This window comes from Petromyzon marinus, chromosome 69, assembly GCF_048934315.1.
Source record: "Petromyzon marinus isolate PM22_M1 ecotype Great Lakes invasive population chromosome 69, UKy_Petmar_22M1.pri1.0, whole genome shotgun sequence".
Lineage (NCBI taxonomy): Eukaryota > Metazoa > Chordata > Hyperoartia > Petromyzontiformes > Petromyzontidae > Petromyzon > Petromyzon marinus.
Genome location: NC_133735.1, coordinates 3,882,547 through 3,906,670, shown reverse-complemented (window position 1 = coordinate 3,906,670; position 24,124 = coordinate 3,882,547). Strand labels below are relative to the sequence as shown.

Here is a 24,124-nt window from a genome sequence, read left to right as displayed (position 1 = left end):
GTGGTGGTGGTGAGTGTCTCTACACCTTGTTGAACAGCTTGCTGGGTGAGTAGCCGGTGCCGTGTGCCCACACGCGTGTTGACACACGTGTGTGGTGGTGAGTGTGGTGAGTGTGGTGGTGAGTGTCTCTACACCTTGTTGAACAGCTTGCTGGGTGAGTAGCCGGTGCCGTGTGCCCACACACGTGTTGACACACGTGTGTGGTGGTGAGTGTGGTGAGTGTGGTGGTGAGTGTCTCTACACCTTGTTGAACAGCTTGCTGGGTGAGTAGCCGGTGCCGTGTGCCCACACGCGTGTTGACACACGTGTGTGGTGGTGAGCGTGGTGGTGGTGAGTGTCTCTACACCTTGTTGAACAGCTTGCTGGGTGAGTAGCCGGTGCCGTGTGCCCACACGCGTGTTGACACACGTGTGTGGTGGTGAGTGTGGTGAGTGTGGTGAGTGTGGTGGTGGTGGTGAGTGTCTCTACACCTTGTTGAACAGCTTGCTGGGTGAGTAGCCGGTGCCGTGTGCCCACACGCGTGTTGACACACGTGTGTGGTGGTGAGTGTGGTGGTGAGTGTGGTGAGTGTGGTGGTGGTGGTGAGTGTCTCTACACCTTGTTGAACAGCTTGCTGGGTGAGTAGCCGGTGCTGTGTGCCCACACGCGTGTTGACACACGTGTGTGGTGGTGAGTGTGGTGGTGAGTGTGGTGGTGGTGGTGAGTGTCTCTACACCTTGTTGAACAGCTTGCTGGGTGAGTAGCCGGTGCCATGTGCCCACACGCGTGTTGACACACGTGTGTGGTGGTGAGTGTGGTGGTGGTTGTGAGTGTCTCTACACCTTGTTGAACAGCTTGCTGGGTGAGTAGCCGGTGCCGTGTGCCCACACGCGTGTTGACACACGTGTGTGGTGGTGAGTGTGGTGGTGGTGGTGAGCGTGGTGAGTGTGGTGGTGAGTGTCTCCACACCTTGTTGAACAGCTTGCTGGGTGAGTAGCCGGTGCCGTGTGCCCACACGCGTGTTGACACACGTGTGTGGTGGTGAGTGTGGTGGTGAGCGTGGTGGTGAGTGTCTCTACACCTTGTTGAACAGCTTGCTGGGTGAGTAGCCGGTGCCGTGTGCCCACACACGTGTTGACACACGTGTGTGGTGGTGAGTGTGGTGGTGAGCGTGGTGGTGAGTGTCTCTACACCTTGTTGAACAGCTTGCTGGGTGAGTAGCCGGTGCCGTGTGCCCACACGCGTGTTGACACACGTGTGTGGTGGTGAGTGTGGTGGTGGTGGTGGTGAGTGTCTCTACACCTTGTTGAACAGCTTGCTGGGTGAGTAGCCGGTGCCGTGTGCCCACACGCGTGTTGACACACGTGTGTGGTGGTGAGTGTGGTGGTGGTGGTGGTGAGTGTCTCTAGACCTTGTTGAACAGCTTGCTGGGTGAGTAGCCGGTGCCGTGTGCCCACACGCGTGTTGACACACGTGTGTGGTGGTGAGTGTGGTGGTGGTGGTGGTGAGTGTCTCTACACCTTGTTGAACAGCTTGCTGGGTGAGTAGCCGGTGCCGTGTGCCCACACGCGTGTTGACACACGTGTGTGGTGGTGAGTGTGGTGGTGGTGGTGAGTGTGGTGGTGGTGGTGAGTGTCTCTACACCTTGTTGAACAGCTTGCTGGGTGAGTAGCCGGTGCCGTGTGCCCACACGCGTGTTGACACACGTGTGTGGTGGTGAGCGTGGTGGTGAGCGTGGTGGTGAGTGTCTCTACACCTTGTTGAACAGCTTGCTGGGTGAGTAGCCGGTGCCGTGTGCCCACACGCGTGTTGACACACGTGTGTGGTGGTGAGTGTGGTGAGTGTGGTGAGTGTGGTGGTGGTGGTGAGTGTCTCTACACCTTGTTGAACAGCTTGCTGGGTGAGTAGCCGGTGCCGTGTGCCCACACGCGTGTTGACACACGTGTGTGGTGGTGAGTGTGGTGGTGGTGGTGGTGAGTGTCTCTACACCTTGTTGAACAGCTTGCTGGGTGAGTAGCCGGTGCCGTGTGCCCACACGCGTGTTGACACACGTGTGTGGTGGTGAGCGTGGTGGTGAGCGTGGTGGTGAGTGTCTCTACACCTTGTTGAACAGCTTGCTGGGTGAGTAGCCGGTGCCGTGTGCCCACACGCGTGTTGACACACGTGTGTGGTGGTGAGTGTGGTGAGTGTGGTGAGTGTGGTGGTGGTGGTGAGTGTCTCTACACCTTGTTGAACAGCTTGCTGGGTGAGTAGCCGGTGCCGTGTGCCCACACGCGTGTTGACACACGTGTGTGGTGGTGAGTGTGGTGGTGGTGGTGGTGAGTGTCTCTACACCTTGTTGAACAGCTTGCTGGGTGAGTAGCCGGTGCCGTGTGCCCACACGCGTGTTGACACACGTGTGTGGTGGTGAGCGTGGTGGTGACCGTGGTGGTGAGTGTCTCTACACCTTGTTGAACAGCTTGCTGGGTGAGTAGCCGGTGCCGTGTGCCCACACGCGTGTTGACACACGTGTGTGGTGGTGAGTGTGGTGAGTGTGGTGAGTGTGGTGGTGGTGGTGAGTGTCTCTACACCTTGTTGAACAGCTTGCTGGGTGAGTAGCCAGTGCCGTGTGCCCACACGCGTGTTGACACACGTGTGTGGTGGTGAGCGTGGTGGTGAGCGTGGTGGTGAGTGTCTCTACACCTTGTTGAACAGCTTGCTGGGTGAGTAGCCGGTGCCGTGTGCCCACACGCGTGTTGACACACGTGTGTGGTGGTGAGTGTGGTGGTGAGTGTGGTGAGTGTGGTGGTGGTGGTGAGTGTCTCTACACCTTGTTGAACAGCTTGCTGGGTGAGTAGCCGGTGCCGTGTGCCCACACGCGTGTTGACACACGTGTGTGGTGGTGAGTGTGGTGAGTGTGGTGGTGGTGGTGAGTGTCTCTACACCTTGTTGAACAGCTTGCTGGGTGAGTAGCCGGTGCCGTGTGCCCACACGCGTGTTGACACACGTGTGTGGTGGTGAGTGTGGTGGTGAGTGTGGTGAGTGTGGTGGTGGTGGTGAGTGTCTCTACACCTTGTTGAACAGCTTGCTGGGTGAGTAGCCGGTGCCGTGTGCCCACACGCGTGTTGACACACGTGTGTGGTGGTGAGCGTGGTGGTGAGCGTGGTGGTTAGTGTCTCTACACCTTGTTGAACAGCTTGCTGGGTGAGTAGCCGGTGCCGTGTGCCCACACGCGTGTTGACACACGTGTGTGGTGGTGAGTGTGGTGGTGAGTGTGGTGAGTGTGGTGGTGGTGGTGAGTGTCTCTACACCTTGTTGAACAGCTTGCTGGGTGAGTAGCCGGTGCCGTGTGCCCACACGCGTGTTGACACACGTGTGTGGTGGTGAGTGTGGTGGTGGTGGTGGTGAGTGTGGTGGTGGTGGTGGTGAGTGTCTCTACACCTTGTGAACAGCTTGCTGGGTGAGTAGCCGGTGCCGTGTGCCCACACGCGTGTTGACACACGTGTGTGGTGGTGAGCGTGGTGGTGAGCGTGGTGGTGAGTGTCTCTACACCTTGTTGAACAGCTTGCTGGGTGAGTAGCCGGTGCCGTGTGCCCACACGCGTGTTGACACACGTATGTGGTGGTGAGTGTGGTGAGTGTGGTGGTGGTGGTGAGTGTCTCTACACCTTGTTGAACAGCTTGCTGGGTGAGTAGCCGGTGCCGTGTGCCCACACACGTGTTGACACACGTGTGTGGTGGTGAGTGTGGTGAGTGTGGTGGTGAGTGTCTCTACACCTTGTTGAACAGCTTGCTGGGTGAGTAGCCGGTGCCGTGTGCCCACACGCGTATTGACACATGTGTGTGGTGGTGAGTGTGGTGGTGAGTGTGGTGAGTGTGGTGGTGGTGGTGAGTGTCTCTACACCTTGTTGAACAGCTTGCTGGGTGAGAAGCTGGTGCCGTGTGCCCACACACGTGTTGACACACGTGTGTGGTGGTGAGTGTGGTGGTGAGTGTGGTGAGTGTGGTGGTGGTGGTGAGTGTCTCTACACCTTGTTGAACAGCTTGCTGGGTGAGTAGCCGGTGCCGTGTGCCCACACGCGTGTTGACACACGTGTGTGGTGGTGAGTGTGGTGGTGAGTGTGGTGGTGAGTGTGGTGAGTGTGGTGGTGGTGAGTGTCTCTACACCTTGTTGAACAGCTTGCTGGGTGAGTAGCCGGTGCCGTGTGCCCACACGCGTGTTGACACACGTGTGTGGTGGTGAGTGTGGTGGTGGTGGTGGTGAGTGTCTCTACACCTTGTTGAACAGCTTGCTGGGTGAGTAGCCGGTGCCGTTTGCCCACACGCGTGTTGACACACGTGTGTGGTGGTGAGTGTGGTGGTGAGTGTGGTGAGTGTGGTGGTGGTGGTGAGTGTCTCTACACCTTGTTGAACAGCTTGCTGGGTGAGTAGCCGGTGCCGTGTGCCCACACGCGTGTTGACACACGTGTGTGGTGGTGAGTGTGGTGGTGGTGGTGAGTGTGGTGAGTGTGGTGGTGAGTGTCTCTACACCTTGTTGAACAGCTTGCTGGGTGAGTAGCCGGTGCCGTGTGCCCACACACGTGTTGACACACGTGTGTGGTGGTGAGTGTGGTGAGTGTGGTGGTGAGTGTCTCTACACCTTGTTGAACAGCTTGCTGGGTGAGTAGCCGGTGCCGTGTGCCCACACGCGTGTTGACACACGTGTGTGGTGGTGAGTGTGGTGGTGAGTGTGGTGAGTGTGGTGGTGGTGGTGAGTGTCTCTACACCTTGTTGAACAGCTTGCTGGGTGAGTAGCCGGTGCCGTGTGCCCACACGCGTGTTGACACACGTGTGTGGTGGTGAGTGTGGTGGTGAGTGTGGTGAGTGTGGTGGTGGTGGTGAGTGTCTCTACACCTTGTTGAACAGCTTGCTGGGTGAGTAGCCGGTGCCGTGTGCCCACACGCGTGTTGACACACGTGTGTGGTGGTGAGTGTGGTGGTGGTGGTGAGTGTGGTGGTGGTGGTGAGTGTCTCTACACCTTGTTGAACAGCTTGCTGGGTGAGTAGCCGGTGCCGTGTGCCCACACGCGTGTTGACACACGTGTGTGGTGGTGAGTGTGGTGGTGAGTGTGGTGAGTGTGGTGGTGGTGGTGAGTGTCTCTACACCTTGTTGAACAGCTTGCTGGGTGAGTAGCCGGTGCCGTGTGCCCACACGCGTGTTGACACACGTGTGTGGTGGTGAGTGTGGTGGTGGTGGTGGTGAGTGTGGTGGTGGTGGTGGTGAGTGTCTCTACACCTTGTTGAACAGCTTGCTGGGTGAGTAGCCGGTGCCGTGTGCCCACACGCGTGTTGACACACGTGTGTGGTGGTGAGCGTGGTGGTGAGCGTGGTGGTGAGTGTCTCTACACCTTGTTGAACAGCTTGCTGGGTGAGTAGCCGGTGCCGTGTGCCCACACGCGTGTTGACACACGTATGTGGTGGTGAGTGTGGTGAGTGTGGTGGTGGTGGTGAGTGTCTCTACACCTTGTTGAACAGCTTGCTGGGTGAGTAGCCGGTGCCGTGTGCCCACACACGTGTTGACACACGTGTGTGGTGGTGAGTGTGGTGAGTGTGGTGGTGAGTGTCTCTACACCTTGTTGAACAGCTTGCTGGGTGAGTAGCCGGTGCCGTGTGCCCACACGCGTATTGACACATGTGTGTGGTGGTGAGTGTGGTGGTGAGTGTGGTGAGTGTGGTGGTGGTGGTGAGTGTCTCTACACCTTGTTGAACAGCTTGCTGGGTGAGTAGCTGGTGCCGTGTGCCCACACACGTGTTGACACACGTGTGTGGTGGTGAGTGTGGTGGTGAGTGTGGTGAGTGTGGTGGTGGTGGTGAGTGTCTCTACACCTTGTTGAACAGCTTGCTGGGTGAGTAGCCGGTGCCGTGTGCCCACACGCGTGTTGACACACGTGTGTGGTGGTGAGTGTGGTGGTGAGTGTGGTGGTGAGTGTGGTGAGTGTGGTGGTGGTGAGTGTCTCTACACCTTGTTGAACAGCTTGCTGGGTGAGTAGCCGGTGCCGTGTGCCCACACGCGTGTTGACACACGTGTGTGGTGGTGAGTGTGGTGGTGGTGGTGGTGAGTGTCTCTACACCTTGTTGAACAGCTTGCTGGGTGAGTAGCCGGTGCCGTTTGCCCACACGCGTGTTGACACACGTGTGTGGTGGTGAGTGTGGTGGTGAGTGTGGTGAGTGTGGTGGTGGTGGTGAGTGTCTCTACACCTTGTTGAACAGCTTGCTGGGTGAGTAGCCGGTGCCATGTGCCCACACGCGTGTTGACACACGTGTGTGGTGGTGAGTGTGGTGGTGGTGGTGAGTGTGGTGAGTGTGGTGGTGAGTGTCTCTACACCTTGTTGAACAGCTTGCTGGGTGAGTAGCCGGTGCCGTGTGCCGACACACGTGTTGACACACGTGTGTGGTGGTGAGTGTGGTGAGTGTGGTGGTGAGTGTCTCTACACCTTGTTGAACAGCTTGCTGGGTGAGTAGCCGGTGCCGTGTGCCCACACGCGTGTTGACACACGTGTGTGGTGGTGAGTGTGGTGGTGAGTGTGGTGAGTGTGGTGGTGGTGGTGAGTGTCTCTACACCTTGTTGAACAGCTTGCTGGGTGAGTAGCCGGTGCCGTGTGCCCACACGCGTGTTGACACACGTGTGTGGTGGTGAGTGTGGTGGTGAGTGTGGTGAGTGTGGTGGTGGTGGTGAGTGTCTCTACACCTTGTTGAACAGCTTGCTGGGTGAGTAGCCGGTGCCGTGTGCCCACACGCGTGTTGACACACGTGTGTGGTGGTGAGTGTGGTGGTGGTGGTGAGTGTGGTGGTGGTGGTGAGTGTCTCTACACCTTGTTGAACAGCTTGCTGGGTGAGTAGCCGGTGCCGTGTGCCCACACGCGTGTTGACACACGTGTGTGGTGGTGAGTGTGGTGGTGGTGGTGAGTGTCTCTACACCTTGTTGAACAGCTTGCTGGGTGAGTAGCCGGTGCCGTGTGCCCACACGCGTGTTGACACACGTGTGTGGTGGTGAGTGTGGTGGTGAGTGTGGTGAGTGTGGTGGTAGTGGTGAGTGTCTCTACACCTTGTTGAACAGCTTGCTGGGTGAGTAGCCGGTGCCGTGTGCCCACACGCGTGTTGACACACGTGTGTGGTGGTGAGCGTGGTGGTGAGCGTGGTGGTGAGTGTCTCTACACCTTGTTGAACAGCTTGCTGGGTGAGTAGCCGGTGCCGTGTGCCCACACGCGTGTTGACACACGTGTGTGGTGGTGAGTGTGGTGGTGGTGGTGAGTGTCTCTACACCTTGTTGAACAGCTTGCTGGGTGAGTAGCCGGTGCCGTGTGCCCACACGCGTGTTGACACACGTGTGTGGTGGTGAGTGTGGTGGTGGTGGTGAGTGTGGTGGTGGTGGTGAGTGTCTCTACACCTTGTTGAACAGCTTGCTGGGTGAGTAGCCGGTGCCGTGTGCCCACACACGTGTTGACACACGTGTGTGGTGGTGAGTGTGGTGAGTGTGGTGGTGAGTGTCTCTACACCTTGTTGAACAGCTTGCTGGGTGAGTAGCCGGTGCCGTGTGCCCACACGCGTGTTGACACACGTGTGTGGTGGTGAGTGTGGTGGTGAGTGTGGTGAGTGTGGTGGTGGTGGTGAGTGTCTCTACACCTTGTTGAACAGCTTGCTGGGTGAGTAGCCGGTGCCGTGTGCCCACACGCGTGTTGACACACGTGTGTGGTGGTGAGTGTGGTGGTGAGTGTGGTGAGTGTGGTGGTGGTGGTGAGTGTCTCTACACCTTGTTGAACAGCTTGCTGGGTGAGTAGCCGGTGCCGTGTGCCCACACGCGTGTTGACACACGTGTGTGGTGGTGAGCGTGGTGGTGAGCGTGGTGGTGAGTGTCTCTACACCTTGTTGAACAGCTTGCTGGGTGAGTAGCCGGTGCCGTGTGCCCACACGCGTGTTGACACACGTGTGTGGTGGTGAGTGTGGTGGTGGTGGTGGTGAGTGTCTCTACACCTTGTTGAACAGCTTGCTGGGTGAGTAGCCGGTGCCGTGTGCCCACACGCGTGTTGACACACGTGTGTGGTGGTGAGTGTGGTGGTGGTGGTGAGTGTGGTGGTGGAGGTGAGTGTCTCTACACCTTGTTGAACAGCTTGCTGGGTGAGTAGCCGGTGCCGTGTGCCCACACACGTGTTGACACACGTGTGTGGTGGTGAGTGTGGTGGTGGTGGTGGTGAGTGTCTCTACACCTTGTTGAACAGCTTGCTGGGTGAGTAGCCGGTGCCGTGTGCCCACACGCGTGTTGACACACGTGTGTGGTGGTGAGTGTGGTGGTGGTGGTGGTGAGTGTCTCTACACCTTGTTGAACAGCTTGCTGGGTGAGTAGCCGGTGCCGTGTGCTCACACGCGTGTTGACACACGTGTGTGGTGGTGAGTGTGGTGGTGGTGGTGGTGAGTGTCTCTACACCTTGTTGAACAGCTTGCTGGGTGAGTAGCCGGTGCCGTGTGCCCACACGCGTGTTGACACACGTGTGTGGTGGTGAGCGTGGTGGTGAGCGTGGTGGTGAGTGTCTCTACACCTTGTTGAACAGCTTGCTGGGTGAGTAGCCGGTGCCGTGTGCCCACACGCGTGTTGACACACGTGTGTGGTGGTGAGTGTGGTGGTGGTGAGTGTCTCTACACCTTGTTGAACAGCTTGCTGGGTGAGTAGCCGGTGCCGTGTGCCCACACGCGTGTTGACACACGTGTGTGGTGGTGAGTGTGGTGGTGGTGGTGAGTGTCTCTACACCTTGTTGAACAGCTTGCTGGGTGAGTAGCCGGTGCCGTGTGCCCACACACGTGTTGACACACGTGTGTGGTGGTGAGCGTGGTGGTGAGCGTGGTGGTGAGTGTCTCTACACCTTGTTGAACAGCTTGCTGGGTGAGTAGCCGGTGCCGTGTGCCCACACGCGTGTTGACACACGTGTGTGGTGGTGAGTGTGGTGGTGGTGGTGGTGAGTGTCTCTACACCTTGTTGAACAGCTTGCTGGGTGAGTAGCCGGTGCCGTGTGCCCACACGCGTGTTGACACACGTGTGTGGTGGTGAGTGTGGTGGTGGTGGTGGTGAGTGTCTCTACACCTTGTTGAACAGCTTGCTGGGTGAGTAGCCGGTGCCGTGTGCCCACACGCGTGTTGACACACGTGTGTGGTGGTGAGCGTGGTGGTGAGCGTGGTGGTGAGTGTCTCTACACCTTGTTGAACAGCTTGCTGGGTGAGTAGCCGGTGCCGTGTGCCCACACGCGTGTTGACACACGTGTGTGGTGGTGAGTGTGGTGAGTGTGGTGAGTGTGGTGGTGGTGGTGAGTGTCTCTACACCTTGTTGAACAGCTTGCTGGGTGAGTAGCCGGTGCCGTGTGCCCACACGCGTGTTGACACACGTGTGTGGTGGTGAGCGTGGTGGTGAGCGTGGTGGTGAGTGTCTCTACACCTTGTTGAACAGCTTGCTGGGTGAGTAGCCGGTGCCGTGTGCCCACACGCGTGTTGACACACGTGTGTGGTGGTGAGTGTGGTGGTGGTGGTGGTGAGTGTCTCTACACCTTGTTGAACAGCTTGCTGGGTGAGTAGCCGGTGCCGTGTGCCCACACGCGTGTTGACACACGTGTGTGGTGGTGAGTGTGGTGAGTGTGGTGGTGAGTGTGGTGGTGAGTGTCTCTACACCTTGTTGAACAGCTTGCTGGGTGAGTAGCCGGTGCCGTGTGCCCACACGCGTGTTGACACACGTGTGTGGTGGTGAGCGTGGTGGTGGTGGTGAGTGTCTCTACACCTTGTTGAACAGCTTGCTGGGTGAGTAGCCGGTGCCGTGTGCCCACACGCGTGTTGACACACGTGTGTGGTGGTGAGTGTGGTGGTGAGTGTGGTGGTGGTGGTGAGTGTCTCTACACCTTGTTGAACAGCTTGCTGGGTGAGTAGCCGGTGCCATGTGCCCACACGCGTGTTGACACACGTGTGTGGTGGTGAGTGTGGTGGTGGTTGTGAGTGTCTCTACACCTTGTTGAACAGCTTGCTGGGTGAGTAGCCGGTGCCGTGTGCCCACACGCGTGTTGACACACGTGTGTGGTGGTGAGTGTGGTGGTGGTGGTGAGCGTGGTGAGTGTGGTGGTGAGTGTCTCCACACCTTGTTGAACAGCTTGCTGGGTGAGTAGCCGGTGCCGTGTGCCCACACGCGTGTTGACACACGTGTGTGGTGGTGAGTGTGGTGGTGAGCGTGGTGGTGAGTGTCTCTACACCTTGTTGAACAGCTTGCTGGGTGAGTAGCCGGTGCCGTGTGCCCACACGCGTGTTGACACACGTGTGTGGTGGTGAGTGTGGTGGTGAGCGTGGTGGTGAGTGTCTCTACACCTTGTTGAACAGCTTGCTGGGTGAGTAGCCGGTGCCGTGTGCCCACACACGTGTTGACACACGTGTGTGGTGGTGAGTGTGGTGGTGAGCGTGGTGGTGAGTGTCTCTACACCTTGTTGAACAGCTTGCTGGGTGAGTAGCCGGTGCCGTGTGCCCACACGCGTGTTGACACACGTGTGTGGTGGTGAGCGTGGTGAGTGTGGTGGTGGTGGTGAGTGTGGTGGTGGTGAGTGTCTCTACACCTTGTTGAACAGCTTGCTGGGTGAGTAGCCGGTGCCGTGTGCCCACACGCGTGTTGACAAACGTGTGTGGTGGTGAGTGTGGTGGTGGTGGTGGTGAGTGTCTCTACACCTTGTTGAACAGCTTGCTGGGTGAGTAGCCGGTGCCGTGTGCCCACACGCGTGTTGACACACGTGTGTGGTGGTGAGTGTGGTGGTGGTGGTGAGTGTGGTGGTGAGTGTCTCTACACCTTGTTGAACAGCTTGCTGGGTGAGTAGCCGGTGCCGTGTGCCCACACGCGTGTTGACACACGTGTGTGGTGGTGAGTGTGGTGGTGGTGGTGGTGAGTGTCTCTACACCTTGTTGAACAGCTTGCTGGGTGAGTAGCCGGTGCCGTGTGCCCACACGCGTGTTGACACACGTGTGTGGTGGTGAGTGTGGTGGTGGTGGTGGTGAGTGTCTCTAGACCTTGTTGAACAGCTTGCTGGGTGAGTAGCCGGTGCCGTGTGCCCACACGCGTGTTGACACACGTGTGTGGTGGTGAGTGTGGTGGTGGTGGTGGTGGTGAGTGTCTCTACACCTTGTTGAACAGCTTGCTGGGTGAGTAGCCGGTGCCGTGTGCCCACACGCGTGTTGACACACGTGTGTGGTGGTGAGTGTGGTGGTGGTGAGTGTCTCTACACCTTGTTGAACAGCTTGCTGGGTGAGTAGCCGGTGCCGTGTGCCCACACGCGTGTTGACACACGTGTGTGGTGGTGAGTGTGGTGGTGGTGGTGAGTGTGGTGGTGGTGGTGAGTGTCTCTACACCTTGTTGAACAGCTTGCTGGGTGAGTAGCCGGTGCCGTGTGCCCACACGCATGTTGACACACGTGTGTGGTGGTGAGCGTGGTGGTGAGCGTGGTGGTGAGTGTCTCTACACCTTGTTGAACAGCTTGCTGGGTGAGTAGCCGGTGCCGTGTGCCCACACGCGTGTTGACACACGTGTGTGGTGGTGAGTGTGGTGAGTGTGGTGAGTGTGGTGGTGGTGGTGAGATTCTCTACACCTTGTTGAACAGCTTGCTGGGTGAGTAGCCGGTGCCGTGTGCCCACACGCGTGTTGACACACGTGTGTGGTGGTGAGTGTGGTGGTGGTGGTGGTGAGTGTCTCTACACCTTGTTGAACAGCTTGCTGGGTGAGTAGCCGGTGCCGTGTGCCCACACGCGTGTTGACACACGTGTGTGGTGGTGAGCGTGGTGGTGAGCGTGGTGGTGAGTGTCTCTACACCTTGTTGAACAGCTTGCTGGGTGAGTAGCCGGTGCCGTGTGCCCACACGCGTGTTGACACACGTGTGTGGTGGTGAGTGTGGTGAGTGTGGTGAGTGTGGTGGTGGTGGTGAGTGTCTCTACACCTTGTTGAACAGCTTGCTGGGTGAGTAGCCGGTGCCGTGTGCCCACACGCGTGTTGACACACGTGTGTGGTGGTGAGTGTGGTGGTGGTGGTGGTGAGTGTCTCTACACCTTGTTGAACAGCTTGCTGGGTGAGTAGCCGGTGCCGTGTGCCCACACGCGTGTTGACACACGTGTGTGGTGGTGAGCGTGGTGGTGACCGTGGTGGTGAGTGTCTCTACACCTTGTTGAACAGCTTGCTGGGTGAGTAGCCGGTGCCGTGTGCCCACACGCGTGTTGACACACGTGTGTGGTGGTGAGTGTGGTGAGTGTGGTGAGTGTGGTGGTGGTGGTGAGTGTCTCTACACCTTGTTGAACAGCTTGCTGGGTGAGTAGCCGGTGCCGTGTGCCCACACGCGTGTTGACACACGTGTGTGGTGGTGAGCGTGGTGGTGAGCGTGGTGGTGAGTGTCTCTACACCTTGTTGAACAGCTTGCTGGGTGAGTAGCCGGTGCCGTGTGCCCACACGCGTGTTGACACACGTGTGTGGTGGTGAGTGTGGTGGTGAGTGTGGTGAGTGTGGTGGTGGTGGTGAGTGTCTCTACACCTTGTTGAACAGCTTGCTGGGTGAGTAGCCGGTGCCGTGTGCCCACACGCGTGTTGACACACGTGTGTGGTGGTGAGTGTGGTGGTGGTGGTGGTGAGTGTCTCTACACCTTGTTGAACAGCTTGCTGGGTGAGTAGCCGGTGCCGTGTGCCCACACGCGTGTTGACACACGTGTGTGGTGGTGAGTGTGGTGGTGAGTGTGGTGAGTGTGGTGGTGGTGGTGAGTGTCTCTACACCTTGTTGAACAGCTTGCTGGGTGAGTAGCCGGTGCCGTGTGCCCACACGCGTGTTGACACACGTGTGTGGTGGTGAGCGTGGTGGTGAGCGTGGTGGTTAGTGTCTCTACACCTTGTTGAACAGCTTGCTGGGTGAGTAGCCGGTGCCGTGTGCCCACACGCGTGTTGACACACGTGTGTGGTGGTGAGTGTGGTGGTGAGTGTGGTGAGTGTGGTGGTGGTGGTGAGTGTCTCTACACCTTGTTGAACAGCTTGCTGGGTGAGTAGCCGGTGCCGTGTGCCCACACGCGTGTTGACACACGTGTGTGGTGGTGAGTGTGGTGGTGGTGGTGGTGAGTGTGGTGGTGGTGGTGGTGAGTGTCTCTACACCTTGTTGAACAGCTTGCTGGGTGAGTAGCCGGTGCCGTGTGCCCACACGCGTGTTGACACACGTGTGTGGTGGTGAGCGTGGTGGTGAGCGTGGTGGTGAGTGTCTCTACACCTTGTTGAACAGCTTGCTGGGTGAGTAGCCGGTGCCGTGTGCCCACACGCGTGTTGACACACGTGTGTGGTGGTGAGTGTGGTGAGTGTGGTGGTGGTGGTGAGTGTCTCTACACCTTGTTGAACAGCTTGCTGGGTGAGTAGCCGGTGCCGTGTGCCCACACACGTGTTGACACACGTGTGTGGTGGTGAGTGTGGTGAGTGTGGTGGTGAGTGTCTCTACACCTTGTTGAACAGCTTGCTGGGTGAGTAGCCGGTGCCGTGTGCCCACACGCGTATTGACACATGTGTGTGGTGGTGAGTGTGGTGGTGAGTGTGGTGAGTGTGGTGGTGGTGGTGAGTGTCTCTACACCTTGTTGAACAGCTTGCTGGGTGAGTAGCTGGTGCCGTGTGCCCACACACGTGTTGACACACGTGTGTGCTGGTGAGTGTGGTGGTGAGTGTGGTGAGTGTGGTGGTGGTGGTGAGTGTCTCTACACCTTGTTGAACAGCTTGCTGGGTGAGTAGCCGGTGCCGTGTGCCCACACGCGTGTTGACACACGTGTGTGGTGGTGAGTGTGGTGGTGAGTGTGGTGAGTGTGGTGGTGGTGGTGAGTGTCTCTACACCTTGTTGAACAGCTTGCTGGGTGAGTAGCCGGTGCCGTGTGCCCACACGCGTGTTGACACACGTGTGTGGTGGTGAGTGTGGTGGTGGTGAGTGTCTCTACACCTTGTTGAACAGCTTGCTGGGTGAGTAGCCGGTGCCGTGTGCCCACACGCGTGTTGACACACGTGTGTGGTGGTGAGTGTGGTGGTGAGTGTGGTGAGTGTGGTGGTGGTGGTGAGTGTCTCTACACCTTGTTGAACAGCTTGCTGGGTGAGTAGCCGGTGCCGTGTGCCCACACGCGTGTTGACACACGTGTGTGGTGGTGAGTGTGGTGGTGGTGGTGAGTGTGGTGGTGGTGGTGAGTGTCTCTACACCTTGTTGAACAGCTTGCTGGGTGAGTAGCCGGTGCCGTGTGCCCACACGCGTGTTGACACACGTGTGTGGTGGTGAGTGTGGTGGTGGTGGTGGTGAGTGTGGTGGTGGTGGTGAGTGTCTCTACACCTTGTTGAACAGCTTGCTGGGTGAGTAGCCGGTGCCGTGTGCCCACACACGTGTTGACACACGTGTGTGGTGGTGAGTGTGGTGGTGGTGGTGAGTGTCTCTACACCTTGTTGAACAGCTTGCTGGGTGAGTAGCCGGTGCCGTGTGCCCACACGCGTGTTGACACACGTGTGTGGTGGTGAGTGTGGTGGTGAGTGTGGTGAGTGTGGTGGTAGTGGTGAGTGTCTCTACACCTTGTTGAACAGCTTGCTGGGTGAGTAGCCGGTGCCGTGTGCCCACACGCGTGTTGACACACGTGTGTGGTGGTGAGCGTGGTGGTGAGCGTGGTGGTGAGTGTCTCTACACCTTGTTGAACAGCTTGCTGGGTGAGTAGCCGGTGCCGTGTGCCCACACGCGTGTTGACACACGTGTGTGGTGGTGAGTGTGGTGGTGGTGGTGAGTGTCTCTACACCTTGTTGAACAGCTTGCTGGGTGAGTAGCCGGTGCCGTGTGCCCACACGCGTGTTGACACACGTGTGTGGTGGTGAGTGTGGTGGTGGTGGTGGTGAGTGTGGTGGTGGTGGTGGTGAGTGTCTCTACACCTTGTTGAACAGCTTGCTGGGTGAGTAGCCGGTGCCGTGTGCCCACACACGTGTTGACACACGTGTTGACACACGTGTGTGGTGGTGAGTGTGGTGAGTGTGGTGGTGAGTGTCTCTACACCTTGTTGAACAGCTTGCTGGGTGAGTAGCCGGTGCCGTGTGCCCACACGCGTGTTGACACACGTGTGTGGTGGTGAGTGTGGTGGTGAGTGTGGTGAGTGTGGTGGTGGTGGTGAGTGTCTCTACACCTTGTTGAACAGCTTGCTGGGTGAGTAGCCGGTGCCGTGTGCCCACACGCGTGTTGACACACGTGTGTGGTGGTGAGTGTGGTGGTGAGTGTGGTGAGTGTGGTGGTGGTGGTGAGTGTCTCTACACCTTGTTGAACAGCTTGCTGGGTGAGTAGCCGGTGCCGTGTGCCCACACGCGTGTTGACACACGTGTGTGGTGGTGAGCGTGGTGGTGAGCGTGGTGGTGAGTGTCTCTACACCTTGTTGAACAGCTTGCTGGGTGAGTAGCCGGTGCCGTGTGCCCACACACGTGTTGACACACGTGTGTGGTGGTGAGTGTGGTGGTGGTGGTGGTGAGTGTCTCTACACCTTGTTGAACAGCTTGCTGGGTGAGTAGCCGGTGCCGTGTGCCCACACGCGTGTTGACACACGTGTGTGGTGGTGAGTGTGGTGGTGGTGGTGAGTGTCTCTACACCTTGTTGAACAGCTTGCTGGGTGAGTAGCCGGTGCCGTGTGCCCACACGCGTGTTGACACACGTGTGTGGTGGTGAGCGTGGTGGTGAGCGTGGTGGTGAGTGTCTCTACACCTTGTTGAACAGCTTGCTGGGTGAGTAGCCGGTGCCGTGTGCCCACACGCGTGTTGACACACGTGTGTGGTGGTGAGTGTGGTGGTGGTGAGTGTCTCTACACCTTGTTGAACAGCTTGCTGGGTGAGTAGCCGGTGCCGTGTGCCCACACGCGTGTTGACACACGTGTGTGGTGGTGAGTGTGGTGGTGGTGGTGGTGAGTGTCTCTACACCTTGTTGAACAGCTTGCTGGGTGAGTAGCCGGTGCCGTGTGCCCACACACGTGTTGACACACGTGTGTGGTGGTGAGCGTGGTGGTGAGCGTGGTGGTGAGTGTCTCTACACCTTGTTGAACAGCTTGCTGGGTGAGTAGCCGGTGCCGTGTGCCCACACGCGTGTTGACACACGTGTGTGGTGGTGAGTGTGGTGGTGGTGGTGGTGAGTGTCTCTACACCTTGTTGAACAGCTTGCTGGGTGAGTAGCCGGTGCCGTGTGCCCACACGCGTGTTGACACACGTGTGTGTTGGTGAGTGTGGTGGTGGTGGTGGTGAGTGTCTCTACACCTTGTTGAACAGCTTGCTGGGTGAGTAGTCGGTGCCGTGTGCCCACACGCGTGTTGACACACGTGTGTGGTGGTGAGCGTGGTGGTGAGCGTGGTGGTGAGTGTCTCTACACCTTGTTGAACAGCTTGCTGGGTGAGTAGCCGGTGCCGTGTGCCCACACGCGTGTTGACACACGTGTGTGGTGGTGAGTGTGGTGAGTGTGGTGAGTGTGGTGGTGGTGGTGAGTGTCTCTACACCTTGTTGAACAGCTTGCTGGGTGAGTAGCCGGTGCCGTGTGCCCACACGCGTGTTGACACACGTGTGTGGTGGTGAGCGTGGTGGTGAGCGTGGTGGTGAGTGTCTCTACACCTTGTTGAACAGCTTGCTGGGTGAGTAGCCGGTGCCGTGTGCCCACACGCGTGTTGACACACGTGTGTGGTGGTGAGTGTGGTGGTGGTGGTGGTGAGTGTCTCTACACCTTGTTGAACAGCTTGCTGGGTGAGTAGCCGGTGCCGTGTGCCCACACGCGTGTTGACACACGTGTGTGGTGGTGAGTGTGGTGGTGGTGGTGGTGAGTGTCTCTACACCTTGTTGAACAGCTTGCTGGGTGAGTAGCCGGTGCCGTGTGCCCACACGCGTGTTGACACACGTGTGTGGTGGTGAGTGTGGTGGTGAGCGTGGTGGTGAGTGTCTCTACACCTTGTTGAACAGCTTGCTGGGTGAGTAGCCGGTGCCGTGTGCCCACACGCGTGTTGACACACGTGTGTGGTGGTGAGTGTGGTGGTGGTGGTGAGTGTCTCCACACCTTGTTGAACAGCTTGCTGGGTGAGTAGCCGGTGCCGTGTGCCCACACGCGTGTTGACACACGTGTGTGGTGGTGAGCGTGGTGAGTGTGGTGGTGGTGGTGAGTGTGGTGGTGGTGAGTGTCTCTACACCTTGTTGAACAGCTTGCTGGGTGAGTAGCCGGTGCCGTGTGCCCACACGCGTGTTGACACACGTGTGTGGTGGTGAGTGTGGTGGTGGTGGTGGTGAGTGTCTCTACACCTTGTTGAACAGCTTGCTGGGTGAGTAGCCGGTGCCGTGTGCCCACACGCGTGTTGACACACGTGTGTGGTGGTGAGTGTGGTGGTGGTGGTGAGTGTGGTGGTGAGTGTCTCTACACCTTGTTGAACAGCTTGCTGGGTGAGTAGCCGGTGCCGTGTGCCCACACGCGTGTTGACACACGTGTGTGGTGGTGAGTGTGGTGGTGGTGGTGAGTGTCTCTACACCTTGTTGAACAGCTTGCTGGGTGAGTAGCCGGTGCCGTGTGCCCACACGCGTGTTGACACACGTGTGTGGTGGTGAGTGTGGTGGTGGTGGTGGTGAGTGTCTCTAGACCTTGTTGAACAGCTTGCTGGGTGAGTAGCCGGTGCCGTGTGCCCACACGCGTGTTGACACACGTGTGTGGTGGTGAGTGTGGTGGTGGTGGTGGTGAGTGTCTCTACACCTTGTTGAACAGCTTGCTGGGTGAGTAGCCGGTGCCGTGTGCCCACACGCGTGTTGACACACGTGTGTGGTGGTGAGTGTGGTGGTGGTGGTGAGTGTCTCTACACCTTGTTGAACAGCTTGCTGGGTGAGTAGCCGGTGCCGTGTGCCCACACGCGTGTTGACACACGTGTGTGGTGGTGAGTGTGGTGGTGGTGGTGGTGAGTGTCTCTACACCTTGTTGAACAGCTTGCTGGGTGAGTAGCCGGTGCCGTGTGCCCACACACGTGTTGACACACGTGTGTGGTGGTGAGTGTGGTGAGTGTGGTGGTGAGTGTCTCTACACCTTGTTGAACAGCTTGCTGGGTGAGTAGCCGGTGCCGTGTGCCCACACGCGTGTTGACACACGTGTGTGGTGGTGAGTGTGGTGGTGGTGGTGGTGAGTGTGGTGGTGGTGGTGAGTGTCTCTACACCTTGTTGAACAGCTTGCTGGGTGAGTAGCCGGTGCCGTGTGCCCACACGCGTGTTGACACACGTGTGTGGTGGTGAGTGTGGTGGTGGTGGTGAGTGTCTCTACACCTTGTTGAACAGCTTGCTGGGTGAGTAGCCGGTGCCGTGTGCCCACACGCGTGTTGACACACGTGTGTGGTGGTGAGTGTGGTGGTGGTGGTGAGTGTGGTGGTGGTGGTGAGTGTCTCTACACCTTGTTGAACAGCTTGCTGGGTGAGTAGCCGGTGCCGTGTGCCCACACGCATGTTGACACACGTGTGTGGTGGTGAGCGTGGTGGTGAGCGTGGTGGTGAGTGTCTCTACACCTTGTTGAACAGCTTGCTGGGTGAGTAGCCGGTGCCGTGTGCCCACACGCGTGTTGACACACGTGTGTGGTGGTGAGTGTGGTGAGTGTGGTGAGTGTGGTGGTGGTGGTGAGTGTCTCTACACCTTGTTGAACAGCTTGCTGGGTGAGCAGCCGGTGCCGTGTGCCCACACGCGTGTTGACACACGTGTGTGGTGGTGAGTGTGGTGGTGGTGGTGGTGAGTGTCTCTACACCTTGTTGAACAGCTTGCTGGGTGAGTAGCCGGTGCCGTGTGCCCACACGCGTGTTGACACACGTGTGTGGTGGTGAGCGTGGTGGTGAGCGTGGTGGTGAGTGTCTCTACACCTTGTTGAACAGCTTGCTGGGTGAGTAGCCGGTGCCGTGTGCCCACACGCGTGTTGACACACGTGTGTGGTGGTGAGTGTGGTGAGTGTGGTGGTGGTGGTGAGTGTCTCTACACCTTGTTGAACAGCTTGCTGGGTGAGTAGCCGGTGCCGTGTGCCCACACGCGTGTTGACACACGTGTGTGGTGGTGAGTGTGGTGGTGGTGGTGGTGAGTGTCTCTACACCTTGTTGAACAGCTTGCTGGGTGAGTAGCCGGTGCCGTGTGCCCACACGCGTGTTGAGACACGTGTGTGGTGGTGAGCGTGGTGGTGACCGTGGTGGTGAGTGTCTCTACACCTTGTTGAACAGCTTGCTGGGTGAGTAGCCGGTGCCGTGTGCCCACACGCGTGTTGACACACGTGTGTGGTGGTGAGTGTGGTGAGTGTGGTGAGTGTGGTGGTGGTGGTGAGTGTCTCTACACCTTGTTGAACAGCTTGCTGGGTGAGTAGCCGGTGCCGTGTGCCCACACGCGTGTTGACACACGTGTGTGGTGGTGAGCGTGGTGGTGAGCGTGGTGGTGAGTGTCTCTACACCTTGTTGAACAGCTTGCTGGGTGAGTAGCCGGTGCCGTGTGCCCACACGCGTGTTGACACACGTGTGTGGTGGTGAGTGTGGTGAGTGTGGTGGTGGTGGTGAGTGTCTCTACACCTTGTTGAACAGCTTGCTGGGTGAGTAGCCGGTGCCGTGTGCCCACACACGTGTTGACACACGTGTGTGGTGGTGAGTGTGGTGAGTGTGGTGGTGAGTGTCTCTACACCTTGTTGAACAGCTTGCTGGGTGAGTAGCCGGTGCCGTGTGCCCACACGCGTATTGACACATGTGTGTGGTGGTGAGTGTGGTGGTGAGTGTGGTGAGTGTGGTGGTGGTGGTGAGTGTCTCTACACCTTGTTGAACAGCTTGCTGGGTGAGTAGCTGGTGCCGTGTGCCCACACACGTGTTGACACACGTGTGTGGTGGTGAGTGTGGTGGTGAGTGTGGTGAGTGTGGTGGTGGTGGTGAGTGTCTCTACACCTTGTTGAACAGCTTGCTGGGTGAGTAGCCGGTGCCGTGTGCCCACACGCGTGTTGACACACGTGTGTGGTGGTGAGTGTGGTGGTGAGTGTGGTGAGTGTGGTGGTGGTGGTGAGTGTCTCTACACCTTGTTGAACAGCTTGCTGGGTGAGTAGCCGGTGCCGTGTGCCCACACGCGTGTTGACACACGTGTGTGGTGGTGAGTGTGGTGGTGGTGAGTGTCTCTACACCTTGTTGAACAGCTTGCTGGGTGAGTAGCCGGTGCCGTGTGCCCACACGCGTGTTGACACACGTGTGTGGTGGTGAGTGTGGTGGTGAGTGTGGTGAGTGTGGTGGTGGTGGTGAGTGTCTCTACACCTTGTTGAACAGCTTGCTGGGTGAGTAGCCGGTGCCGTGTGCCCACACGCGTGTTGACACACGTGTGTGGTGGTGAGTGTGGTGGTGGTGGTGAGTGTGGTGGTGGTGGTGAGTGTCTCTACACCTTGTTGAACAGCTTGCTGGGTGAGTAGCCGGTGCCGTGTGCCCACACGCGTGTTGACACACGTGTGTGGTGGTGAGTGTGGTGGTGGTGGTGAGTGTGGTGGTGGTGGTGAGTGTCTCTACACCTTGTTGAACAGCTTGCTGGGTGAGTAGCCGGTGCCGTGTGCCCACACACGTGTTGACACACGTGTGTGGTGGTGAGTGTGGTGGTGGTGGTGAGTGTGGTGGTGGTGGTGAGTGTCTCTACACCTTGTTGAACAGCTTGCTGGGTGAGTAGCCGGTGCCGTGTGCCCACACGCGTGTTGACACACGTGTGTGGTGGTGAGTGTGGTGGTGGTGGTGAGTGTCTCTACACCTTGTTGAACAGCTTGCTGGGTGAGTAGCCGGTGCCGTGTGCCCACACGCGTGTTGACACACGTGTGTGGTGGTGAGTGTGGTGGTGAGTGTGGTGAGTGTGGTGGTAGTGGTGAGTGTCTCTACACCTTGTTGAACAGCTTGCTGGGTGAGTAGCCGGTGCCGTGTGCCCACACGCGTGTTGACACACGTGTGTGGTGGTGAGCGTGGTGGTGAGCGTGGTGGTGAGTGTCTCTACACCTTGTTGAACAGCTTGCAGGGTGAGTAGCCGGTGCCGTGTGCCCACACGCGTGTTGACACACGTGTGTGGTGGTGAGTGTGGTGGTGGTGGTGAGTGTCTCTACACCTTGTTGAACAGCTTGCTGGGTGAGTAGCCGGTGCCGTGTGCCCACACGCGTGTTGACACACGTGTGTGGTGGTGAGTGTGGTGGTGGTGGTGGTGAGTGTCTCTACACCTTGTTGAACAGCTTGCTGGGTGAGTAGCCGGTGCCGTGTGCCCACACACGTGTTGACACACGTGTGTGGTGGTGAGTGTGGTGAGTGTGGTGGTGAGTGTCTCTACACCTTGTTGAACAGCTTGCTGGGTGAGTAGCCGGTGCCGTGTGCCCACACGCGTGTTGACACACGTGTGTGGTGGTGAGTGTGGTGGTGAGTGTGGTGAGTGTGGTGGTGGTGGTGAGTGTCTCTACACCTTGTTGAACAGCTTGCTGGGTGAGTAGCCGGTGCCGTGTGCCCACACGCGTGTTGACACACGTGTGTGGTGGTGAGTGTGGTGGTGAGTGTGGTGAGTGTGGTGGTGGTGGTGAGTGTCTCTACACCTTGTTGAACAGCTTGCTGGGTGAGTAGCCGGTGCCGTGTGCCCACACGCGTGTTGACACACGTGTGTGGTGGTGAGCGTGGTGGTGAGCGTGGTGGTGAGTGTCTCTACACCTTGTTGAACAGCTTGCTGGGTGAGTAGCCGGTGCCGTGTGCCCACACGCGTGTTGACACACGTGTGTGGTGGTGAGTGTGGTGGTGGTGGTGGTGAGTGTCTCTACACCTTGTTGAACAGCTTGCTGGGTGAGTAGCCGGTGCCGTGTACCCACACGCGTGTTGACACACGTGTGTGGTGGTGAGTGTGGTGGTGGTGGTGAGTGTCTCTACACCTTGTTGAACAGCTTGCTGGGTGAGTAGCCGGTGCCGTGTGCCCACACGCGTGTTGACACACGTGTGTGGTGGTGAGCGTGGTGGTGAGCGTGGTGGTGAGTGTCTCTACACCTTGTTGAACAGCTTGCTGGGTGAGTAGCCGGTGCCGTGTGCCCACACGCGTGTTGACACACGTGTGTGGTGGTGAGTGTGGTGGTGGTGAGTGTCTCTACACCTTGTTGAACAGCTTGCTGGGTGAGTAGCCGGTGCCGTGTGCCCACACGCGTGTTGACACACGTGTGTGGTGGTGAGTGTGGTGGTGGTGGTGAGTGTCTCTACACCTTGTTGAACAGCTTGCTGGGTGAGTAGCCGGTGCCGTGTGCCCACACACGTGTTGACACACGTGTGTGGTGGTGAGCGTGGTGGTGAGCGTGGTGGTGAGTGTCTCTACACCTTGTTGAACAGCTTGCTGGGTGAGTAGCCGGTGCCGTGTGCCCACACGCGTGTTGACACACGTGTGTGGTGGTGAGTGTGGTGGTGGTGGTGGTGAGTGTCTCTACACCTTGTTGAACAGCTTGCTGGGTGAGTAGCCGGTGCCGTGTGCCCACACGCGTGTTGACACACGTGTGTGGTGGTGAGTGTGGTGGTGGTGGTGGTGAGTGTCTCTACACCTTGTTGAACAGCTTGCTGGGTGAGTAGCCGGTGCCGTGTGCCCACACGCGTGTTGACACACGTGTGTGGTGGTGAGCGTGGTGGTGAGCGTGGTGGTGAGTGTCTCTACACCTTGTTGAACAGCTTGCTGGGTGAGTAGCCGGTGCCGTGTGCCCACACGCGTGTTGACACACGTGTGTGGTGGTGAGTGTGGTGAGTGTGGTGAGTGTGGTGGTGGTGGTGAGTGTCTCTACACCTTGTTGAACAGCATGCTGGGTGAGTAGCCGGTGCCGTGTGCCCACACGCGTGTTGACACACGTGTGTGGTGGTGAGCGTGGTGGTGAGCGTGGTGGTGAGTGTCTCTACACCTTGTTGAACAGCTTGCTGGGTGAGTAGCCGGTGCCGTGTGCCCACACGCGTGTTGACACACGTGTGTGGTGGTGAGTGTGGTGGTGGTGGTGGTGAGTGTCTCTACACCTTGTTGAACAGCTTGCTGGGTGAGTAGCCGGTGCCGTGTGCCCACACGCGTGTTGACACACGTGTGTGGTGGTGAGTGTGGTGGTGGTGGTGGTGAGTGTCTCTACACCTTGTTGAACAGCTTGCTGGGTGAGTAGCCGGTGCCGTGTGCCCACACGCGTGTTGACACACGTGTGTGGTGGTGAGTGTGGTGGTGGTGGTGGTGAGTGTCTCTACACCTTGTTGAACAGCTTGCTGGGTGAGTAGCCGGTGCCGTGTGCCCACACGCGTGTTGACACACGTGTGTGGTGGTGAGTGTGGTGGTGGTGGTGAGTGTGGTGGTGGTGGTGAGTGTCTCTACACCTTGTTGAACAGCTTGCTGGGTGAGTAGCCGGTGCCGTGTGCCCACACGCGTGTTGACACACGTGTGTGGTGGTGAGTGTGGTGGTGGTGGTGAGTGTCTCTACACCTTGTTGAACAGCTTGCTGGGTGAGTAGCCGGTGCCGTGTGCCCACACGCGTGTTGACACACGTGTGTGGTGGTGAGTGTGGTGGTGGTGGTGGTGGTGGTGGTGAGTGTCTCTACACCTTGTTGAACAGCTTGCTGGGTGAGTAGCCGGTGCCGTGTGCCCACACGCGTGTTGACACACGTGTGTGGTGGTGAGTGTGGTGGTGGTGGTGGTGAGTGTCTCTACACCTTGTTGAACAGCTTGCTGGGTGAGTATCCGGTGCCGTGTGCCCACACGCGTGTTGACACACGTGTGTGGTGGTGAGTGTGGTGGTGGTGGTGAGTGTGGTGGTGGTGGTGAGTGTCTCTACACCTTGTTGAACAGCTTGCTGGGTGAGTAGCCGGTGCCGTGTGCCCACACGCGTGTTGACACACGTGTGTGGTGGTGAGTGTGGTGGTGGTGGTGGTGAGTGTCTCTACACCTTGTTGAACAGCTTGCTGGGTGAGTAGCCGGTGCCGTGTGCCCACACGCGTGTTGACACACGTGTGTGGTGGTGAGCGTGGTGGTGAGCGTGGTGGTGAGTGTCTCTACACCTTGTTGAACAGCTTGCTGGGTGAGTAGCCGGTGCCGTGTGCCCACACGCGTGTTGACACACGTGTGTGGTGGTGAGTGTGGTGGTGAGTGTGGTGGTGGTGGTGG

The 24,124-nt window shown here is 58.5% G+C and overlaps 1 protein-coding gene and 1 long non-coding RNA gene across 5 annotated transcripts in view; both read right to left on the bottom strand.

Moving 5' to 3' along the window:
- LOC142906722 (SUMO-activating enzyme subunit 2-like) overlaps positions 1-24,124 on the bottom strand; it is a gene marked incomplete at its 3' end in the record, with an annotated part of 48,044 nt that overhangs the window by 4,976 nt on the left and 18,944 nt on the right. The window lies entirely within an intron of this gene.
- The window catches only part of LOC142906688 (uncharacterized), a 25,441-nt gene continuing 1,453 nt past the window's right edge, over positions 137-24,124 (bottom strand). The window contains exons 1-3 of one of the 4 annotated variants that reach the window (XR_012930456.1): positions 8,091-24,124; positions 1,061-7,491; positions 137-243 (exon numbers count right to left, since the gene is read on the bottom strand). The exon at positions 8,091-24,124 is cut by the window's right edge and continues 1,453 nt beyond it. This is a non-coding gene — a long non-coding RNA (uncharacterized LOC142906688). Of the gene's footprint in view, positions 7,492-8,090 lie in introns of all 4 variants that reach the window. The other 3 variants (XR_012930457.1, XR_012930454.1, XR_012930455.1) reach the window with 3 other exon arrangements.